A 23,110-nucleotide genomic window follows, 5' to 3' on the forward strand; every position below is an offset into this window, starting at 1 on the left:
AATTATTACACATGGACCTATTTGGTCCAACTAGAACAACAAGCATAGGTGGAAATAAATATGGTCTAGTTATAGTAGATGATTACTCTAGGTACACATGGGTCATGTTCCTAATGCATAAGGATCAAGCATTTTCTATGTTTAAGAAGTTCCATAAGGAAGTAACAAATGCTAGAGAGTCTTCAGTCATAGCCATTAGAAGTGACCATGGTACCGAATTCGAAAATCAGTCATTTAATGAATTTTGTAGTAAGAAAGGGATAACCCATAATTTCTCAGCACCTAGGACACCACAACAAAATGGAGTGGTGGAAAGGAAGAATAGAACACTAGAGGAAATGGCTAGAACTATGTTATGTGAAAGTAACCTCCCTAAGTACTTTTGGAGAGAAGCCATTAATACCTCTTGTCACATACTAAATAGAGTTCTATTGAGACCCATTATAAAGAAAACACCTTATGAACTGTGGAAAAACAGAAAACCAAAGGTTAATTATTTTCATGTTTTTGGATGTAGGTGTTTTGTGCATAATAATGGGAAAGATAATCTAGGGAAATTTGACCCTAAATCTGATGAAGGAATATTCTTAGGTTATTCTACAACTAGTAAAGCCTATAGAGTCTTTAATAAAAGAACCTTAGTTATAGAAGAATCTATACATGTTGTTTTTGATGACTCTAGTGACATCTCGTCTAGTAAGAAGGTTAATTTTGATGATGATGTTGAAATACTTGAAGAAAAGATAGATGAGATGGGATTACAAGATGATAATCAAAAGTTGATTGAAGGAGAATCATCAAGCCAAGAGGCTATTATGGATCATGGGCTAACTAAAGCTTGGAGGTATGCTCATGGGCATCCTAAGGAACTAATCCTAGATGATCCATCTCAACCCGTTAGGACTAGAGCATCCCTTAGGAATTTGAATAACCATCTAGCTTTTGTTTCACACTTTGAGCCCAAACATATAGAAGAAGCCGAAAATGATGTAAATTGGATAAATGCAATGCAAGAAGAACTAAACCAATTTACTAGAAACAAAGTGTGGAATCTAGTAGAGAGACCTTCTGAATATCCAATTATTGGTACTAAATGGATTTATAAAAATAAACTTGATGAAAATGGAATTGTTATAAGGAATAAGGCTAGACTAGTAGCAAAGGGGTATAATCAAGAAGAAGGTATAGATTTTGATGAAACCTTTGCTCCCGTAGCTAGACTTGAGGCGATTAGACTACTATTAGCATATGCATGCTCTAAGGACTTCAAACTATTTCAAATGGATGTAAAAAGTGCATTTTTAAATGGGTATATTAATGAGGAGGTATATGTAGAACAACCTCCTGGTTTTGAAAATCATCAATACCCTAATCATGTATATAAACTGAACAAAGCACTTTATGGCTTAAAACAAGCACCTAGAGCATGGTATGAGAGGCTTAGCAAATTTCTATTAGAACATGAATTCTCTAGGGGAAATGTAGACACAACATTATTTCTGAAAAAGCAAAATAAAGATATGTTATTAGTACAGATTTATGTTGATGATATCATTTTCGGTGCTACTAACAATCGCCTCTGCGAAGAGTTTGCTGATTTGATGCAGAGTGAGTTTGAGATGAGCATGATGGGAGAGCTGAACTACTTCCTCGGGCTACAAATCAAACAGTCAGAAGGAGGCATCTTCATCAATCAAGCCAAATATATCAAGGAGATGCTCAAGAAGTTTGATATGGAGGGAAACAAATCAATCAGCACCCCCATGAGCTCATCATGCAAGTTAGACCAAGATGAATCAGGTAAATCTGTAGATCAAAAACTTTATAGAGGTATGATAGGATCTTTACTGTATCTTACTGCAAGTAGACCTGATATTATGTTTAGTGTGTGCATGTGTGCTAGATATCAGGCTAATCCTAAAGAATCACACCTAGCTGCAGTTAAGAGAATTTTTAAATACCTAATAGGAACTAAGAACATAGGGCTATGGTACTCTAAAGAATCTAGCCTAAACTTAATAGGATACACAGATTCAGACTTCGCTGGATGTAAGCTTGATAGAAAAAGTACCAGCGGGTCGTGTCAATTTCTAGGAGAAAATCTTATCTCTTGGTTTAGCAAGAAACAAAACTCGGTTGCATTGTCTACTGCTGAAGCTGAATATGTTGCAGCCGAGAGTTGCTGTGCTCAAATCTTATGCATTAAACAACAATTAGAAGATTATGGCATTAAATAAGATAAAATTCCCATTAATTGTGATAATACAAGTGCCATAAATCTAACTAAAAATCCAATTCAATATTCAAGAACTAAACACATTGAGATAAGACATCACTTCATAGGAGATCATGTATTGAATGGTGATGTGACACTCCAATTTGTTTGTACTGATAATCAATTAGCAGATATTTTTACAAAACCCCTAAGTGAAGAGAGGTTTAGTGTGCTTAGGAGGGGATTAGGAGTGATTGATCCATCCTAGTGGTTCCACTAGATACATTGATTTTGATGATTACAATATGGTTAAAAATAGAGTTTCTTTCCAATGATCATCAAATTAGATCTTAATTAAGTGATTTTCCGTCATTCGGCACGATTATAGCATGAGTTTTAGGTACGTGCCAAAGTTAGAGACGACTCGAGTAAGTTTCAGAGCCGGCTCCTAAGGGGGAGTCGACTCGCGCATTGGCGGGAGTCGACTCGCAAAGATGGCAGCAGAGGGGGAGTCGACTCGAGGTCCACAGGCGCATAAGGAGAGTCGACTCGCGCATATTCTGGAGTCGACTCGAGGTCGAGTCGACTCGCGACTCAGTGGAGTCGACTCGCAGTCGGGATCCGACTTTTTAACCCTAGATTTGTCGTTTCGAAAACACTTTTCTTTCAAGCCGCCACTGTTCAAAAAGCCCTAGAGCCGACTCCTAGGTCATCCCCGATCGTCTCCAAGCCATTTTCCCGTCGATTCTTCGCCGGACATTGAGTTCTCCTCCCTTCCTAGGTCATTCCCGGTCAGTTCCGAGTCTTTTCCGTCGGTCCTTCACCGTCCTCTAGGTTTTTCCTCTCAGTTTAGGTCAAAATGCCGCGTAAGACCGTAGTTAGGAAGAGGTCCCGACCCGAGGCCGGTCCCGAGCGGCGCTCCAAGGCGCGGCACGATCCCGCGAGGCAACCACCTCCGGCTCGTTCCCCGCCTAGGGCGGTTCCCGCGAGGCCATTGGCCGGGAAGGTCGTCTCCACCGGGAGGTATGTCGATTTCGACTTCCTCTCCCGGGAAGGGTTCACCATAGGTGATAGACTTAGGGCCCAGGGCCTAGAGTACTTTCTTACACTGGACCTCCCCACATACCCGGGCCTTATTAGAGAGTTCTATGGTACCGTCCATCGGGGAGATGGAGGCATCGAGGGCACAGTAGCCGGTGTCCCTTTGCGTGTCACGGAGGATCTTATTGCCCACATCCTCCACCTTCCATTAGCAGGGGTGGCTCTTGCACACCCTGAGGATAGGGTTGAGGCCCTTACGGCCGTTCTAGGACATCCACCCCAGTCACCTCTAGACGAGGTATCCGCGAGCTCACTACCGATTGAGGTGCGGATCCTCTTGAGTATTTTGTCTAGGTCCATCTTCCCTAAGACAGGGAGATTTGATTTTGTAAATGAGAGAGACCTAGCTCTTATGTTCTATATCCTTCAGGACACCCCAATCAACTTTCCTAAGCTCATCTATAGGTATATGTGTGAGCCCCTAGATAGACCTAGGCTCACCCTCCCATATGGCATGATTTTCACCCTTCTTTTTAGGGAGTACGAGGTTCCCATTCCTGAGGGGGAGCCCTTTCGCGCTTTGCGATGGACTGATCGCACGCGTGCGGGGACCCTACACAGGATGGGGTTTCGGAAGAGAGAGGGGGTATGGGTTAGGAAGTCTACCCTCACCGCTCAGACCACCAGACCTTCACCCAGTTCTGAGCCCGATTCAGACTACCCAGACCTTCCAGACCATCCAGACCTTCCATCCACTCCTCCTGCTCCTACCACCTCCGCCGGACCTTCCTCCTCGGCTCCACCATCCATGGAAGTCCGGATTGATCCTGAGCAGCTCCGGGAGCTGCGACAGGAGATAGTCAGAGATGTGAGGGATGAGCTGCTTCGGGAGCTCCGAGGTGCGGTGCCTGCTCCCACTCCTGCACCCGTATCTTCTCAGTTGGTCCCTTCCTTGACAGCTGTGACTGACATGACGGCTCATGTACGGGAAGAGATCTACAATGTCCGGAGTTTGGTCCAGGCGCAGTTCCACAGCATGAGTGAGGTCACGAGCACCACTCGACAGATGCGAGAGGACATAGGTCGTGACATGCACACCACAACCGAGGGGGCCGAGCGCTTGTCGAATGTACTCATCGACAAGCTGGACGCACTTCAGACGTCGGTGACTGGGCTTCAGACGTCGGTGACTGAGCTCTCCACTACACATAGCAGAGCCACTACGTCTATTATCACGCAGCTTGGCCATGTTACAGATACAGTCACCCTCCTCATGGAGCAGAGCCGATTGAGAGGAGGAGCCACATCCACGAGAGGAGGACCCACATCCTCGAGAGGAGGTGCCTCATCCTCGAGGAGGCCATAGATGTTTTTGTGTTTTGTCTTGTTTTACTTTACTTATTGTATTCTCACATGTATTCACATTCATATCAATACAATGAGTAGACATTTTATCTTCAATTATGTGCCATTTGATGATTGGTTGTGCCATTGATTGTGTGTGATTACCTCCTTTTTGATATGATGACAAAAAGGGGGAGAAATAAAATATGTAAAAAAAAAAGGGGAGAAATATGTATAAAGTATGTAAAAGGGGCGAAATATGTAAAAGAAATCAATGGAAATCAATAAAAACATAAAACTCTTAAAAACACACAAATTTGTTCTAAGTGGATTCGGTACCTCGAGGCTCATTATCTCTCTTTTGGGGCTCCTAATGGAGTAATCTCCAGAATCTATTCAAGGGATATTCGGAGATTAGCTGAATCCTACACAAGAACAAATTGACAGATTTTCCCTCTAAATACAAAAAAATTCAGTTCAAAAACTTCAAAGCATTAAAAGAAAATTCAGAGAATCAAAACATAGTTGAATGCATATGTTGAGGGGAAGAATCTGAATTTTAATCAAACTAAATCATTAATGACATATAAGCCAAACAATTGATTGCATAGTATGAAGGCTTATATAATTCCAAATGAAAGGGGGAGCTTTAACTCCGAAATTTATTGTTTCACTCCTTTCAAGCTTGGATAAATTGAATTACCAGACATTTGAATTCATTTATGGATTTTATTTCATTATTTATTGAGCAATTCATTTTACATATACTCAAAGTTTTGTCATCATCAAAAAGGGGGAGATTGTGGAGTGATTGATTAAAATCCCATTTGATTTTGATGAGCTCAAAGCATTTGAGTATATCTTTTGATTACTAATGAATTCAATTGAGTGTTTCAGTGAAAATCCTGTCTAAGTGTCCCAAGACTTGGTTCATAATTTTTGGATAAGTTAAGGAGTCTGTTTGAACCAATGTCTGAGACTCGAGTCGACTCCCGAGTATCACGAGTCGACTCCAAGCGTATCAAGTTCACTGGGACGAGCTCGAGTCGACTCCAGATAAGTACGAGTCGACTCCGACTGAGAACAGACAGAAGGACAGAAAGCTTCAACTCAGAACCTGTCAGCGAGTCGACTCCGATGTTCACCGAGTCGACTCCAAGGAAGTAAGAGTCGACTCCAAGCAGTCACAGGCAGAAAAGTCAGAGAACAGTTTTCGGGTCTGAGATTCGAGTCGACTCCAGTGGAACGCGAGTCGACTCCGATAGGTGGCAAGTCGACTCCAGAGAAAGCAAGAGTCGACTCTCAGCGGTACACAAAGAAAAAGTCAGAGAGCATTTTATGAACTCTGAGATTCGAGTCGACTCCCGCAATACGCGAGTCGACTCCAAGACACCGCGACCCCAAGACAGACAGAAAACCAAGTTACTGCCTCTGAGATTCGAGTCGACTCCCAGACAGCTCGAGTCGACTCCAAGACAGCTTCACGTCAAAAGGCAGAAGACCATCTTTCGGAAACTGAGAGCCGAGTCGACTCCAAGGAAGTTCGAGTCGACTCCAAGACTGGACGAGCCAAAAGACAGAGGATCGGGAGTTCGGGCTCTGAGATTCGAGTCGACTCCCAGGACAGTCGAGTCGACTCGAGTGGACAAAATTCAAAATTGGATCCACGGACTTCAGTGGATGAGCCGACTCCAAAATTGCCAAGTCAGCTCCAGAAGTTGACGAGTCGACTCCAGGTCAAGACGAGTCGACTCCCAGTCGTGAAGGCAACTTTAATTCAAATTTGGAACAGTTGCCGAGTCGACTCCGGAAAAGCTTGAGTCGACTCCCGCTACAGCCGAGTCGACTCCTGATCGCGCGAGTCGACTCCAACCCACCAACGGTCATATTGTCAGGCTGCGCAGAGTGTTCAGAACGGGCAGAAAAAGCACTCTAACGGCTAGTTTCCGTGAGGGTTGGCTTAAATAGCCACAGAGGACTGTAGCAAGGCAGAGAACAACCATTCCACTCCATCTAATCAAGCATTCAAGCTCTGCAACGTGCTCTTCAACGAAAAAGAGGAAGATCTGCATTTACTGCTTCCAACTACATCTTCCCAGCAATTAAAGCCTCCTTCTCCTGCATTCAAGTCGACTACTCTTTCAAGAGGAGACCAGAAGTTTAAGAAGCCATTCCTCATCTCCAATCTAAAAGCGTTTGAGGCTTCTTAACTTCATTTATTGTTCATATTGTTTTCATCTGCTTTTTGAGAAGCTCATTTTCTGTTTCTTTCTACAACTTGTATTTACTTGGTTCAATCGGGGATTGAATCAAGGGGATTGAGGTTGGTTGGTGAGCCGAGTTAAAACCAACGTGTGTAAGGGTTTGATTGTGATCCTGGAAAAACAATCGGGGCGGTTCTAGTCGGTGAGCCTGGGAAAACCGACCGAGTTCGTTGTGAGCTCGTAAAACAACAAGTTTGGTTGTGAGCTTGGAAAACAACCGGCTGTAATCCAAGGGGGTTATAGTGAATTCCCAAGTGAGACTTGGGGAGTGGACGTAGGAGCAAGGGTTAGCTCCGAACCACTATAAAACCTTGTGTTTGTGTTGGGTTGTCTCTCTTCTTCTTCCCCTCACATCACTCACAGCACTTAGCATTAATTAAATAACTTGCAATAGTTTTTAATTAGTCAACCACATCGTTTTAATTATTCAAATTAGTTTAAAACCCAATTCACCCCCCCCTCTTGGGTTGTCTATCTGGGCAACAAAGCAACCCCGCCACAGGGCGCCCCTCTGGGCGACCAGCTCGGCTCGACACCCTTGCCGAGCCGATGCCTTAACTAATACTCCTCCCCGCCAAGCTTTCTCGAAAGGTCCGGCGGCTATACACGCGACTCTACTATAGCCTGCCACTATCTCCAAGCCATCAAGGCATAAGATCTCTGCATGTATTTGGCACGACCTGCCATTAATGCATGAGACTCCCTCAAGTCTCCGATGCACCCAGTCATTTAATGAGCACGGCCCAAGACGATCTCCGGATCACTGAACCATCAGAGCGTATGGCTCTCCCTGACCGCCGGTTCATTCGGTAATAAATGCACTTACCATCCACGGACCCCAGGCCCACCACAGCCGGCGGTTCAACCACTCCAACAGGTCCGATCGACCGTGACAACTCCCTGATTCCGGTCCGATTCGGTCCCGTTCTCCACTACGCCATTAATGGGCCAAATCGTGCCCAATTATTACAAAAGAGGACAAACCTCCTGTCACCTCCCAAGTAACAAAAATCCTTCTATAAAAGGAAACCTGGGAGGAAAAGGATGGGGGGCCCCGGACATAACCCTCCTGGACCGGGTGAAAAGAAGCAAATAGCACAGACACAATAGAGGATATCACCCTCTTCATCTTCTTCATCTTATAAAAATATTCCTGCTGTCTTCTCCATATACTCTCTTCCTTGCTCTCTCCACATATCTGCCCCCTCTGACTTAAGCATCGGAGGGCCGGCGCCGGGGAGCCCGGCCACCGGCTTTTTGCAGGACTTACACCCCTCCAGGAGGACGTCACCAGTCGGCGCGCCGCCGACCACCGTCCCTGCAGCGAAGCTCCTCCTTCCCCGGCTTTGCGGCAGCCCCCGGGTCCAATTTCCAGCAACAGTTGGCGCTAGAGGAAGGGCCCGAGTTCGCTGCCATGAAGCTAAGAAGCAAAGGGGCTTCCAACGCCTCTCGACGTCCTCCACCCAGTCCTGGGCATTCCGTCCGGAACTCACCACCTCCGGCCGAGTCAACCCCTCAAGTTCGGCCGGAGCAGTTTGATGCCCTGGTGCAACAAGTGCAAGCCTTGGCTACCGCTGTCCAAAGCTTGCAACCCAGGGGCATCCCAACGGCACCGCCTCCTCCGGCTCCAGTCCAACCGGAGCCTCCTGCAAGCGGACTTCCCCTTCGAGGTCAGGACTCTCAAGTCCAGGCCTCCCTCTGGAGAGAGCACCCCGTCAGAGGCCATGGAGGCTGGCCACAACCTTCAGAAGCTGAGTCGGTTCCAGGGCAACCCGCACCCGAGCGAACCGCTGCAGCAATCCTCCAGAACGATGAACTCGACAGGAAGGTCGAGAAGCTGGAGCGCCAAATCCAGGCACTCCATGGCAGGAAATCGGGGCGCGATGGCGACTTTGAGTTTACTACGAAGTCGCCCTTCTCCCCGGAGATTGAAGATGAACCGGTTCCGTTACGGTTCAAGATGCCCGAGGTGGAGCCCTACAACGGCAAGGCCGATCCCCTTGACCACCTGGAGAGTTACCGGGTCTTAATGGCCCTACAAGGAGCCTCGGAGGCCATGATGTGCAAAGCTTTCCCGGCGACACTCCGAGGACCAGCCCGGCTTTGGTTCACCGGGCTGAAGCCGAGTACTGTCTCTTCCTTTGAGCAGCTCGGCAGACAATTTGCTGGCAACTTTGCCGCCAGCCAGCCCCAGCGGCGGACATCCGACTCCCTCCTTGATATCAAACAAACGGAGGGAGAATCCTTCAAGGAGTACTTGGACCGGTTCACCGCCGCAACATGGGAGGTCCGGGAGCTTGACCAGTCAATCGCCATGTCGGCATTGAAGACTGGAGCCCGGTCCTACAGATTCCTCTTCTCGGTCGAGAAGAATTTCCCCACGGACCTCACCGAAATGTTCGCTCGGGCGCGGAAGTATGCCAAGGCAGAAGAGGCCGTGGCAGTTAGGCGGGGTGGGACCGAGCAGAACCCCAAGAAAAGACGCCGCGAGGAGCGCGGCCGGCCCAGAAGCCCGTCTCCGCGACGAGCTAAGAATCTGCCCCGCCCGAAGAGTCCACCCCGGTTGAGAGGACCGCCGCAGCAGAGGTCACCACTCCGCCCGAGGTTCCCACTGCAGGCCCGTGCACCTGAAGGGAGGTATGAAAAGTATACTCCCCTCAATGCTCCTCGGGCTGAAATCCTCATGGAGATTGAGAGTCGGGATTGCATCCGGCTCCCACCTCCGAAGCCAGACACCAGAATCCGGCGTGATATCCGGAAGTATTGCCGTTTCCATCGGGATCACGGCCATGATACCGAGGATTGTTATCAGCTCCGAAATGAGATCGAAGCACTCATTCGCCGAGGGGTGCTCGATCGGTTTGTGCAAGGCCGGCGTGAAGGGAAGAAGCCAGCCGAAGGAGCAGCACAGCCTGAAGGTTCAAATGCCAACAGGCCCATCGCCGGCGTCATCAACACTATCCGAGGCGAGACCTCGGCTGGGGAAGCCTCAGGGGAAGAAGCTTCCTCAAAGCGCCCGCGCACCTCTGAAGCCATCTCCTTCTCAGATGATGATCTAGAGGGAGTCGAAACTCCCCATGATGATGCCGTGGTCATCTCCATGATCATAAATAAATTTGATGTAAAACGCATCCTGGTTGATAATGGAAGCTCGGCGAATGTTTTGTATTTTGGTGCTTATTGTAAAATGGGGATGACAAAAGAACAGCTGCGGAGGATGAATGCTCCGTTAATTGGATTTACTGGGGATTCAGTCCCAGTAGAGGGCGAGATCGACCTTCTGGTCACAGCCGGGCTCGCCCCTCGTGAAAGTACCGTGGGTATGAGCTTCCTTGTAATACGCCTGCCCTCGGTTTACAATGCCATCCTCGGAAGACCAGGACTCAACGCCCTCCGAGCAGTGGTCTCAACTCACCACCTGCTGATGCGATTCCCTACCAGCCAGGGAGTCGGTGAAGTCCGAGGGGACCAAATGGTGGCAAGACGATGCTACCTAGCGACCCACGAGGCAAGACGACCAGCCGAGGTGCCTGCCCCAACGACTGACCAGCCCTCAACTGAAGTTATGGAGGCACGGGTCAACCCCCAGAAAGAGCGGGTAGAGCCTGGTGAGTTGTTAATTCAAGTTCCCTTACGAGAGAACTTTCCCGAGCTAACCGTGCAGGTCGGCTCTGGCCTTGGCGAACACGAGAGGAGTCGCCTCATCAACTTCCTACGGGACAATATGGATGTCTTCGCATGGTCGCCTGCAGACATGCCGGGGATAGATCCGGAGGTCATGGTCCACCGGCTTCAGGTGAAGCCGACCTGCAAGCCCGTGCGACAAAAGAAACGAGGCGCCGCCCCTGAACGACAACGAGCAGCAGCCGAGGAGGTCGGCAAGCTCCTTGAAGCCGGCTTCATCCGGGAGATATCCTACTCGGAATGGCTCGCCAATGTGGTCCTCGTCAAGAAAGCTAGCGGGAAGTGGCGTATGTGCGTGGACTACACCGACCTGAATAAAGCCTGCCCGAAGGACAGCTTTCCGCTTCCCAGCATCGACCAACTCGTGGACTCCACCTCGGGTCACGAGCTGCTGGCATTCATGGATGCCTTTTCCGAATACAACCAGATCCGCATGGCGCCAGAAGATGAGGAAAAGACAGCCTTCATCACCGACGGAAGAACCTACTGCTATAAAGTGATGCCGTTCGGTCTAAAAAATGCCGGGGCAACTTATCAAAGGCTGGTCAGCCGGATCTTCAAAGACCAAATAGGCCGAAACATGGAGGTCTACGTGGATGACATGCTGGTGAAAAGCAAGGCGGCGCAAGACCACATAGCCGGCCTCAATGAAGCATTCTCCACACTCCGAAAGTACCAGATGAAGCTCAACCCAGCTAAATGTGCATTCGGGGTCACCTCCGGCAAATTCCTTGGCTTCATCATTACACAACGAGGAATTGAGGCCAATCCAGAGAAGATCCGAGCCCTCCAAGGGATGACGCCTCCCAGGACGGTCAAGGAGGTACAGCGGCTCACGGGCCGAGTGGCAGCCCTCGGGAGATTTATCTCCCGCTCGGCCGAGCGCTGCCTTCCATTCTTTGCAGCCCTCAAGAAGCCGAAGAACTTTTTGTGGTCGGATGAGTGCCAGCAATCTTTCGAAGAGCTTAAGCACCTGCTGGCTTCCCCTCCCCTGCTCACGAAGCCTCAACAGGGTGAGCTCCTCTACTTGTATCTAGCTGTCTCCCCTGTAGCAGTAAGCTCGGTCCTGGTCCGAGAGGAGGGGAAACTCCAGAAACCAGTGTATTACACCAGCCGGGTCTTAAGGGACGCTGAGACCCGATACTCCAAGCTTGAGAAGACCGCCTATGCTTTGGTCATCTCGGCTCGGAGGCTCCGACCCTACTTCCAAGCTCATACAGTGGCTGTGCTGACTGACCAGCCGGTCAAGCAGATCCTGCAGAGATCAGATCGTGCGGGTCGGATCACTAAATGGGCCATTGAGCTCGAGAAATTCGACATCGAGTACCGACCCAGACCGGCGATCAAAGCACAAGCACTCGCAGACTTTATAGTCGAGTGCACCATACCGGATGAGGTCGAGCTTGAACCTGAGCCACCGCTGGAGCAGACCCCGAGTTTGACATGGACTCTACATGTCGATGGCTCTTCAAACTCGGGGGGTAGCGGAGCAGGATTCATTCTCACCAGCCCGGAGGGGGTGATCGCCGAGTAGGCCCTGCGCCTCGAGTTTCCTGCTTCCAATAACATGGCGGAGTATGAAGCGCTCGTCGCCGGGCTTAAGCTAGCCAAAGAGCTAGGAGTGAAGGACTTGAGGGCCTTCAGTGATTCTCAGCTCGTCGTCAACCAAATTGTGGGCGACTTCGAAGCCAGAGACCCAACCATGCAGAAGTATCTCCAGAAGGTACGGGATCTCGCCTCGACCTTGAACTCTTTCCACATTCAACATATTGCCAGGTCGGAGAATCTCAGGGCCGACCAGCTATCAAAGCTGGCGTTCTCTCGCATGAGCGAGCTTCCTAAAGAGGCAGTACTGGAATATCTCCAAAAGCCCAGCACAGACGAGCCCGAGCAGACCCTCTGCACCGAGCTCGAGCCAAGCTGGATGGATGAACTCATCAGCTATCTGCAAGACGAAACCCTCCCCGCTGATGAACGAGAGGCTCGCCGAATCAAGCGCCTCGCCACCCGGTACATACTATACGAGGGAAAGCTCTATCGGAGATCCTTCACCTCTTCCCTCCTCAGATGTCTTCGCCCAACGGAAGCTAATTATGCCCTGCGCGAAGTCCACGAAGGGATTTGTGGAAACCATCTGGGAGGGCGAGCATTGGCCCATAAAATTCTGCGCCAAGGATATTATTGGCCGACACTCCAGAAGGATGCTATGGACTTCGTCCAAAGATGTGACCGGTGCCAAAGGAACGCCAATGTTCAGCGCCGGCCCTCAGCTCCTCTGACTTCTATCAGCTCCCCTTGGCCTTTTGCCCAGTGGGGAATTGACATCCTCGGGCCATTTCCACTGGCCACCGGGCAAAGGAAGTTCCTGGTCGTCTCCATCGACTATTTCACAAAGTGGGTGGAAGCTGAGCCCCTCGCCCGGATCACCGAGCAGAAGATGCGGGATTTCGTCTGGAAGTCCATTATCTGCAGATTCGGGCTTCCCCGCATCCTTATCTCTGACAACGGTCGCCAGTTCGACAACATCCATTTCAGAGAGTTCTGCTCCGAGCTTGGCATTGACCATCGCTTCACCTCGGTCGCACACCCTCAAACGAACGGAGAAACCGAGGTAACAAATCGTACTATTTTGCAGGGTCTCAAAGCCAGGCTCGACAAATCCAAAGGACAATGGGTCGAAGACCTATACAATGTCCTGTGGGCTTACCGAACTACGTTCCGCGTCCCCACCGGCGAGACTCCCTTCAACCTAACATATGGAACGGAGGCCGTCATTCCACTAGAGATTGGGCTCCCCTCTCCAAGAGTCGAGCACTACGATGCCAGCTCCAACTCTTCGCAGCTCAGAGGCAACCTCGACCTGATCGAGGAAATAAGGGAGGTCGCCCGAGTGCGTATGGCGAGGTACCAGCAAAAGACAGCTCAGTACTACAACGCCAGGGTCAAAGTCAAATCTTTCAGACCAGGGGACCTAGTCCTCAGAAGAGCCGAAGCCTCCCGACCAACTGAGCAAGGGAAGCTGGCCCCGAATTGGGAAGGACCATACCGAGTCACGCGCATTCGCCGACCCGGAATTTATCAATTGGAGTCTCTAGATGGGAATCCCATTCCGCGGAGCTGGAGCTCTGAAAATCTCCGCGTGTACCACCAGTAGAACCCTAAGGGGTTCTCCATTATTCAACCATTGAATTTCATTCTATGAATTTCATTTCACAATAAACTGACGGTTTGCGAACTTACTCCGAGCTCACCAATTTTCTTGATTATCTCATGGCATCAGGTTTATTCTTCTTCCCTGACCACGGTTGGGATGCCCCGATGCCTCGGGATGATGGAGTACCTGCGTGGACTCCCTGAAGATGTCCGTGAGTTCGTGGTGCGCTCTCCATCAACCAACGAGCTCGGCTCGTGCTCCTACCTCGACCTCGGTCGGGATGCCCCGAGACGTCGGGATGCCCCGGTTACCGGGAAGCTCGAGACGTCGAGATGCCCCGGTTTATCGAGATGCCCCGAGACGTCGGGATGCCCCGGTTACCGGGAAGCTCGAGACGTCGAGATATGAGTAGCGGTCCTCTCTGACCGGACGAGCTCGGCTCGTGCTCCATCGACTATGAGTAGCGGTCCTCTCTGACCGGACGAGCTCGGCTCGTGCTCCATCGACTATGAGTAGCGGTCCTCTCTGACCGGACGAGCTCGGCTCGTGCTCCATCGACATACCCCGACCTCGGCCGGGATGCCTCGAGACGTCGAGATGCCCCGATTTATCGGGATGCCCCGAGACGTCGGGATGCCCTGGTTACCGGGAAGCTCGAGACGTCGAGATATGAGTAGCGGTCCTCTCTGACCGGACGAGCTCGGCTCGTGCTCCACCGACTATGAGTAGCGGTCCTCTCTGACCGAACGAGCTCGGCTCGTGCTCCACCGACTATGAGTAGCGGTCCTCTCTGACCGGACGAGCTCGGCTCGTGCTCCATCGACATACCCCGACCTCGGCCGGGATGCCTCGAGATGTCGAGATGCCCCGGTTTATCGGGATGCCCCGAGACGTCGGGATGCCCCGGTTACCGGAAAGCTCGAGACGTCGAGATATGAGTAGCGGTCCTCTCTGACCGGACGAGCTCGGCTCGTGCTCCATCGACTATGAGTAGCGGTCCTCTCTGACCGGACGAGCTCGGCTCGTGCTCCATCGACTATGAGTAGCGGCCCTCTCTGACCGGACGAGCTCGGCTCGTGCTCCTACCCCGACCTCGGCCGGGATGCCTCGAGACGTCGAGATGCCCCGGTTTATCGGGATGCCCCGATGCGTTGGGATGCGGTCTTCATTGACCAAGACGAGCTCGGCTCGTTGCCCGCCGGCTTTAGCCGACGAGCTCGGCTCGTTCTCCATCGCCGGATTTCTCTGCCTATGTCCTCGAAGAACGGACCCCGAGCAGAGAAGCGTCTTCAGTCGCCTCGGCGCAAGGACGCATACGGTACAAGAACGGAGTCCGAGCAGAGAAGCGTCTTCAGTCGCCTCGGCGCAAGGACGCACACGGTACAAGGTACCCGTTTACTTAATGTTCCTACATTAATGTCTCTATTGTCTATTCTATTCTTGGATCTCTGCCGACGTCCCGAAGAACGGAGTCCGAGCAGAGAAGCGTCTTCAGTAGCCTTGGCGCAAGGACGCACACGGTACAAGGTACCCGTTTACTTAATGTTCCTACATTAATGTCTCTATTGTCTATTCTATTCTTGGATCTCTGCCGACGAACGGAGTCCGAGCAGAGAAGCATCTTCAGTCGCCTAGGCGCAAGGACGCACACGGTACAAGGTACCCATTCATTTAATGTTTCTACATTATGTTTTGGATTTCTCTGCCGACGTCCTCAAAGAGTGGACTCTGAGCAGAATGTTTTAGTCGCCTCGGCGCAAGGACGCATACGGTACCAGGTACCCGTTTATTTAATAAATTAGGATTTTCGGAATCTGTAATGCCCCAACTAAAGCTACTTCCCACGCTCCAGCTGGTAGCCAACTGGAACTCGGAAGTCGGGAGTAGTGTTGGGGGAAAAACCCCAAGTCATACCGCCACGGAGGCGCTCGGCTAGAGAGCGCCGACCGGAAAGGCGCTCGGCCAAAGAGCGCCGACCAGAAGGATGCTCGGCCAAAGAATGCCGACCAGGAGGACGCTCGACTAAAGGGCGCCGACCAGAGAGAGAGCGCCAAGAGGCGCCCAATCAAAATAACCAAGTAGAGATGCTCGGATAGGAAGAGCCGACCAGCGGACGCCGACCAGAGAAGCGCTCAACTAGAAAGCGCTGACTAGAGACAGCGCCAAATAGAGGCGCTCGGCTAGAAGGTGTTCGCCCAAAGGGCGCCGACCAGGAGTACTCGAAGCAACCCCGCCACAGGGCGCCCCTCTGGGCGACCAGCTCGGCTCGACACCCTTGCCGAGCCGATGCCTTAACTAATACTCCTCCCCGCCAAGCTTTCTCGAAAGGTCCGGTGGCTATACACGCGACTCTACTATAGCCTGCCACTATCTCCAAGCCATCAAGGCATAAGATCTCTGCATGTATTTGGCACGACCTGCCATTAATGCATGAGACTCCCTCAAGTCTCCGATGCACCCAGTCATTTAATGAGCACGGCCCAAGACGATCTCCGGATCACTGAACCATCAGAGCGTATGGCTCTTCCTGACTGCTGGTTCATTCGGTAATAAATGCACTTACCATTCACGGACCCCAGGCCCACCACAGCCGGCGGTTCAACCACTCCAACAGGTCCGATCGACCGTGACAACTCCCTGATTCCGGTCCGATTCGGTTCCGTTCTCCACTACGCCATTAATGGGCCAAATCGTGCCCAATTATTACAAAAGAGGACAAACCTCCTGTCACCTCCCAGGTAACAAAAATCCTTCTATAAAAGGAAACCTGGGGGAAAAAGGATGGAGGGCCCCGGACAGAACCCTCCTGGACCGGGTGAAAAGAAGCAAACAGCACAGACACAATAGAGGATATCACCCTCTTCATCTTCTTCATCTTATAAAAATATTCCTGCTGTCTTCTCCATATACTCTCTTCCTTGCTCTCTCCACATATCTGCCCCCTCTGACTTAAGCATCGGAGGGCCGGCGCCGGGGAGCCCGGCCACCGGCTTTTTGCAGGACTTACACCCCTTCAGGAGGACGTCACCAGTCGGCGCGCCGCCGACCACCGTCCCTGCAGCGAAGCTCCTCCTTCCCCGGCTTCGCGGCAGCCCCTGGGTCCAATTTCCAGCAACAATAACATCTATCCATAATGGTACTGTAGTTTGTCTGTTTATGGTGTAAAAATTGCACCCTAGTTGGAATTGTTTTCAATAGAAGAGAGGGGATAGATGGGGAAGAATCAAAACGCAATGATAAGGGACATTACAAGGGTTAGACATTATTCCTTTTTCTTCTAAATTGCTGCTTTAAATAAACTTATTTATTTATCCAATTGCAAAAATAGTATTGTAATAATAGGCTTACCTAAGGAAGAAGTAAAATAATCTAATTCTTTAAATCAAGATTAAGAGCAAGAATTCAGCAATAGAGTGAAATAATTAATGAGATAAGGATAAAATACTTTACGGACATAGGATAACCTAATAAATAATACACCTTTGACCGGAGATCAGACATGATTAATTAACAAATTGTCTGAAGTGTTCAGAAGGCTTTCAGCTCAAGGAAGCAGAACGCCTCTTTAAAATCCCTTCTCCACCTCTCGCTTATCTTTCTCACAGAGCCCTGTCAGCCACTAATTCCGGCAGTTCGGAGGCCAAAAAAAAGCTAGCTAGCGATGAAGGAAAGGGTGGTGCTCTACCCGGCGGTGGGCATGGGCCACCTGGTGCCCATGGTGGAGCTGGCCAAGCTATTCCTCCGCGACGGCATGGCCGTCACCGTCCTCGTCATCAACACCCCATTCAAGCAAGGCTCCGACGACTCATTCATCGCCGCCGCCGCCTCCGCTCACCCCTCCCTCTCCTTCCACCACCTCCCTCCCGTCTCCCTACCCCCCAACCCCCCCACCGACCCTGTGGTCCTCATGTTCGACATGCTCCGCCAGGCCACGACCCACCTCCGCCCCGTACTCACCTCCCTGTCCGAGACCTCCGCCGTCCGCGCCCTCGTCGTCGACTTCTTCTGCACCGAGGCCCTGGACGTCGCCGCCGAGGTAGGTCTCCCCTCCTATATCTTCTTCTCCACCGGCGCCTCCAACCTCGCCGCCTTCCTCTACCTTCCACTCCTCCACTCCGCCACTCCCGGCAACATAAAAGATCTCGGCAACGCCCCGATCAACTTCCCCGGCCTCTGGCCGATTCCGGCGTCCGATTTGCCGGCTCAACTCCAAGACCGGAACGAAGAGTCCTACAAACGTCTCCTCTTCCACTTCGAGCGCTTACCGAGATTCGACGGCATCCTGATCAACACCTTCGAGTCGTTGGAGCCGCGGGCGGTGACGGCTCTCCGAGACGGCGTCTGCCTTCCTGGCCGTCCGATGCCTCCCACCTACTGCATCGGGCCGTTGATTGCCGAAAGGAAACCATCAGAAAAGCACGAGTGCATCAAGTGGCTGGACTCGCAGCCGAAGGCGAGCGTGGTGTTCTTGTGCTTCGGGAGCATGGGTTCCTTTGCCGCGGAGCAGCTCAAGGAAATGGCCACCGGATTAGAGAGAAGCGGACACAGGTTTCTGTGGGTGGTGCGGGCCCCACGGAACGGAGACCAGGCAGCCAAGTTTCCCGGGCCACGGCTTGAACCGGATCTGGAGGCGATTTTGCCCGTGGGGTTTCTGGAACGGGCCAAGGACAGGGGTCTGGTGGTGAAGTCGTGGGCCCCGCAGGTGGAAGTGCTGGCCCACGAGGCGGTGGGGGCGTTCGTGACCCACTGCGGGTGGAACTCGACGCTGGAGGGGGTGTGCGCCGGGGTGCCGTTGATTGGGTGGCCTCTGTACGCGGAGCAGAGGATGAATAAAGTGACGCTGGTGCAGGATATTGGTCTGGCGGTTGCGGTGGAGGGATACGATAAAGAGTTGGTCAGAGCGGAGGAGGTGGAGGCGAAGGTGAGGTGGGTGATGGAGTCGGAGGGAGGGAGCGAGTTGAGGAAGCGAGCGGCGGCGATGGCAGAGAAGGCCAAGGAGGCGTGGAAGGATGGAGGGTCGTCCGAGGCGGCGTGGGTGGAGCTGGCGAAGGTTATCAAGGACGGTGGCAGCGAAGTACGTGGATAACTGGATTTTTTGTGCTTATTATTCAAACAGTGTTTTTGCTTGTCCAGTTGTATCCACTGACCTCGTGGAGTTCGTCATCGCTTACGTTGCCCCTGTCAGTAAAATAATAAATAGAGATATTTTTTCTCCACACTTTCACTCTTTTCAAGGCAGCGGCATATATATTTATTATATTTTTAAGCTTAATTTAGTCTGACCGCTTCATTTGGTGGTTGCGCCAATGAGCCAGTGACTTAACTTTTCTTCTCTTTTTTTTTTTTTTTTTTTTTGGGGGTGCGTCCGCGGCTTATGCTGCTCTAACATCAGCACTACCCGCTACATGAGAAGCAATAAGCCTATACAAAGTAAAAAAAACAGGGACGGCTGAGTTCAAAAAAATTCTTCAGAATGATGAGAAACAAACGAGCTGATCCAGTCAACAGTTTGGTTCGTTTTTTGAAAGACATATCTGATCTGGCACTTTCGTAACATTCGTCGCATGTCACACGAGAGCGGATGCTCCATCAGCATTTGGTGGGGTTTGGGTGACTATCCAAGTTTAATAATTTTGCTTTGTCAATCTTTTAATAAATAATTAGTGTAACGAGTAACTGCAGGTGCTCCATTTCATAAAAGGTATTATTATACGACTGCATGGTGGTAATGATGATTATGATATAACCTTTTGGAGAAAAGCATTATCCCTCTCTATTTTTCTTTTTTGATTCTATGATGGGCTATATTTCCAATCCACTACTCTATACCCACCATGTCCCCTTCAGGAAAGAGCCCAAAGCTTAGATAAATCGAGCCACGTTTATAAGAGTAGGGCTTAGCAAAATGAAGGGTCCAAGGAAGTTTCGGCGATATTTGAAATCAAACCTCTGCCTTTTGCTTAAGTGGCAAAATATTATGTCATCTGAACTAAGATTTAGCAGTAATAAATGATATATCTCTTTTTATTACAAAACTCTATTGCTCCATGAAAAAATGTATAAGATTATCTCAGGTTGCATATTAGTTCTTGATTTACTTTGAAATGCATCTCCATTAAAGAAAAACTATTAGTTCTTGATCAGTTTAGCTCACCCCGTTCAAACCAACCCATGCATCGCCCCTGTTTGATCTTGCCTTTCCTTCTTGCTGATTTGGGCATAAGGCCGTATTCCCTAATAGCATTTTAATTTATAACTTTGCCTGATTACTAAAATAATGATAAATTAATATTATTTTAATAATATTAAAATAGAAAAATGTAGCGCGTCTAACATAAGTGGGATTCTGAAGCAAGTAGAGGTAAATAACATAATGCTTCAAAGTATGTTTTTCGAATTTTGATAAAATAATAATTAGTTTATTGAATATGATTGAAATGGGTCACGAATGTTTTTGTTAAAATAGTAATTTTTTTATGTTATAAAATTCAGAAAATATGAGTGGTTAAATTATGAAATTTATCTCATATGTATGTATTCTCAGTACGGCTATGATTTGGCTTCGCCAATGGAGATTATTCGATGGCCCTGTCGACTTGAGTCTTTGTGCTTAACTAGTAAGACCCGCACTGCGTAGCTTAGGGATTATCTCGGTTTCTGTGTTGCCATGCAACACCTGCGGAGCCGGCGAAGACTTTATAGATGAGCCCTGCAATCGCATAGGTATTCGGGTTCCAGTCGAAACCGCAGAGCATCCTGAGCCAAGCTCAAGGGACGACTTTGTAGATAGATCCCACAGTTGCCGAGTTTTCCGGATCGGGCTTGGATGATACATTCCTTAATGTAGCAGCAGCCGGGGGAGATTCTTTTGGCTCGCGATTGATATAACGTCGGACGCTCTGATCTTAACTCAAGAGGAGTTGTCATAGATACCTGCGGTCGCGGAACCTCTTCGGCTTACGATTGACACAATGTAGGGTGTCTCGAGCCGAGTTTAAGGGACGATTTTGTAGATACCGCAAAGGGGCCTCCTGCCGGAATCGGGGCGTACCAATAGAATACTCACTTGTAGAATACTGCGGACGGGGGTGCTCTTCAACAGCTTCCCGTTGACGCCGCAGGGCGCCCCCCACTCAGATCGGAGGTACACTTGTAGAATACTGCGATCGGGGGTGCTCTTCAACGGCTCCCCGTTGACGCCGCAGGACGCCCCCCACTCAGATCGGAGGCGCACTTGTAGAATACTACGGATGGAGGTGCTCTTCAACGGCTTTCCGTTGACGCCGCAGGGCGCCCCCCACTCAGATCGAGGGCGCACTTATAGAATACCGTGGATGGGGGTGCTCTTCAACGGCTCTCTATTGACGTCGCAGGGCGCCACCCACTCAGATCGGGGGCGCACTTGTAGATAGACCCTACGGCCGCGAGGCCCTTTGGCTCCCGATCGATGCTGCAGGGCGTCCCGAGCCGAGCTGAAGGGACAACTTTGTCGATAGATCCTATAGTCGCGAGGCCCTTTGGCTCTCGATCGATGCTGCAGGGTTTTTCGAGCCGAGTTGGAGGGACGGCTTTGTCAATAGATCCTGCAGTCGCGAGGCCCTTTGGCTCTCCATCGATGCTGCAGGGCGTCCCGAGCCGAGCTCAAGGGACAACGTTGTCAATAGATCTTGCAATTATGAGGCCCTTTGGCTCTCGGTCGATGCTACAGGTCGTCCCGAGCCGAGCTCGAGGGACGACTTTGTCGATTGATCTTGCAGTCGCGAGGCCCTTTGGCTCTCGATCGATGCAGCAGGGCATCCCGAGCCGAGCTTGAGGGACGACTTTGTCGATAGATCCTGCAGTCGCTGAAAGAATAGATGCCCTACAAGCCAATCGCAATATGCATTGCGAAGGATTTTCTTTTGATTTTTTAAATCATGTACATGACATTTAATTATGAATAAAGGCATTGTGTTTCATCATACGCTGTTTATTATATTTGTGATGAACCTCTTAGATTGGGGCAATGATTTTAGGGCTATGATGAGATCATACTAGTGAGACGTAAAATCCTAAACTCTAATCTTAAGTATTTCCAGTCGTTGATACATTGAGTCGGGGATCAATGTTACCGAAAAGACTGACACATCTTATGTATGCTCGATGCAGAGGGTGATTGACCTCATAATCACTTGTGTGGAGACACTAATATAAAGATGTGGAAGCTCATTAGAGGAATGAGTTCACTGAATTGACCTGCCAAGAGAATATCTTATGAAGTCTTACTTACATGTCAAAAGATGATTCTCTTAGTGGAAGTTGTGCAACTGATCCTTTGACCTGAGATCACCATGGTATCTTGTGCACATAAATCCATATTTTGGTTTACACTCATTCATGACAATAAGTTGCGTACGAGGTCTTCTGGATATGGTGGATTGTGTACGAAGATTATGAGTAGGTCAACATGGAATCAATCACTTCTAGTAAGAGAAGATCGCATCCCATTTATTCTAATCATATGATAATTCAAGGAGCCTTTGATCAAAGCAGAATGAAAATTAGAAAGAGTTTCTAATATTTCATGATTCGAATTATTATTAGAAGATTAAGAGAAACATGAATATATAATTGAGTTTGACATAGATTCATGCTCATATACATATTCGGGATGCAGTTTGATTGAAGAATTGAATTGCATGGTAACTTGCCACTGAAGGGTATTTTTGGTATTTCTACCAAATTTCATATTTTTCGGGTACACGTGACACGTCGCTAGACGTCAATCTTGTCTTGTAGGTTTGATCGAATTAAAGAATTTAATTCGATCACCAATTAGAAAGGATTCTAATTGTTAAGATCGGATTTGCGCAGTTTGGACCTAAATCGATTAGAAGAGTTCTATCAGGTTAGGTCAACTCGAACCCACACCTACTGCTGGCTAAGTATGGAACGTAATGGGTCACACACAAGGGAACTGATCAAGAGTCTAATTAGATTAGATCATATTTGCAAGATAAACATCCTAGCGGATGTTACAAACCTTAGCTCCTAATTCGAATTGGATTCGAATCTGATTCTTAATTGATTTAATTAGATTAGATGATATCCTAATATGGGTTAGCCAAGAGTTGGTACCTAATTGGCTTGGTTTGAATCTAATTGGATTAGATTTGATAAATCATTCATTTTGGACCGTTAGATCTTCGTCTACCGTTGGATGAAGACATAATGGTGAGTTGGTTTGAACTCAATTAGATTGGGTTAGATAGGGCCTTTAATCATGACCATTTGATCTTCATAAGCCATTAGATGAAGACATAATGGATCATGATGATGGTGCCTTGCAATGGGAACATTGGATCATCCTAGAACCGTTGGATGATGACATAATTCCCTCTCCTTATGGCGCCTTGATTTATAGCCCTT

The 23,110-nt window shown here is 49.4% G+C and overlaps 1 pseudogene across 1 annotated transcript; it reads left to right on the forward strand.

Annotated features, from left to right (window-relative positions):
• The first annotated feature begins 17,206 nt into the window (after positions 1-17,206).
• On the forward strand, positions 17,207-18,918 carry LOC103697408 (UDP-glycosyltransferase 88F3 pseudogene; annotated as a pseudogene). Its single transcript, XR_015971862.2, has one exon. The product of XR_015971862.2 is annotated as a UDP-glycosyltransferase 88F3 pseudogene (transcript).
• The last annotated feature ends 4,192 nt before the right edge of the window (positions 18,919-23,110 follow it).

This window comes from Phoenix dactylifera, chromosome 1 (assembly GCF_051530095.1).
Source record: "Phoenix dactylifera cultivar Ajwa chromosome 1, Ajwa_hap1_PhDact_Kaust_v1.1, whole genome shotgun sequence".
In the NCBI taxonomy this organism is placed as follows: Eukaryota; Viridiplantae; Streptophyta; class Magnoliopsida; order Arecales; family Arecaceae; genus Phoenix; species Phoenix dactylifera.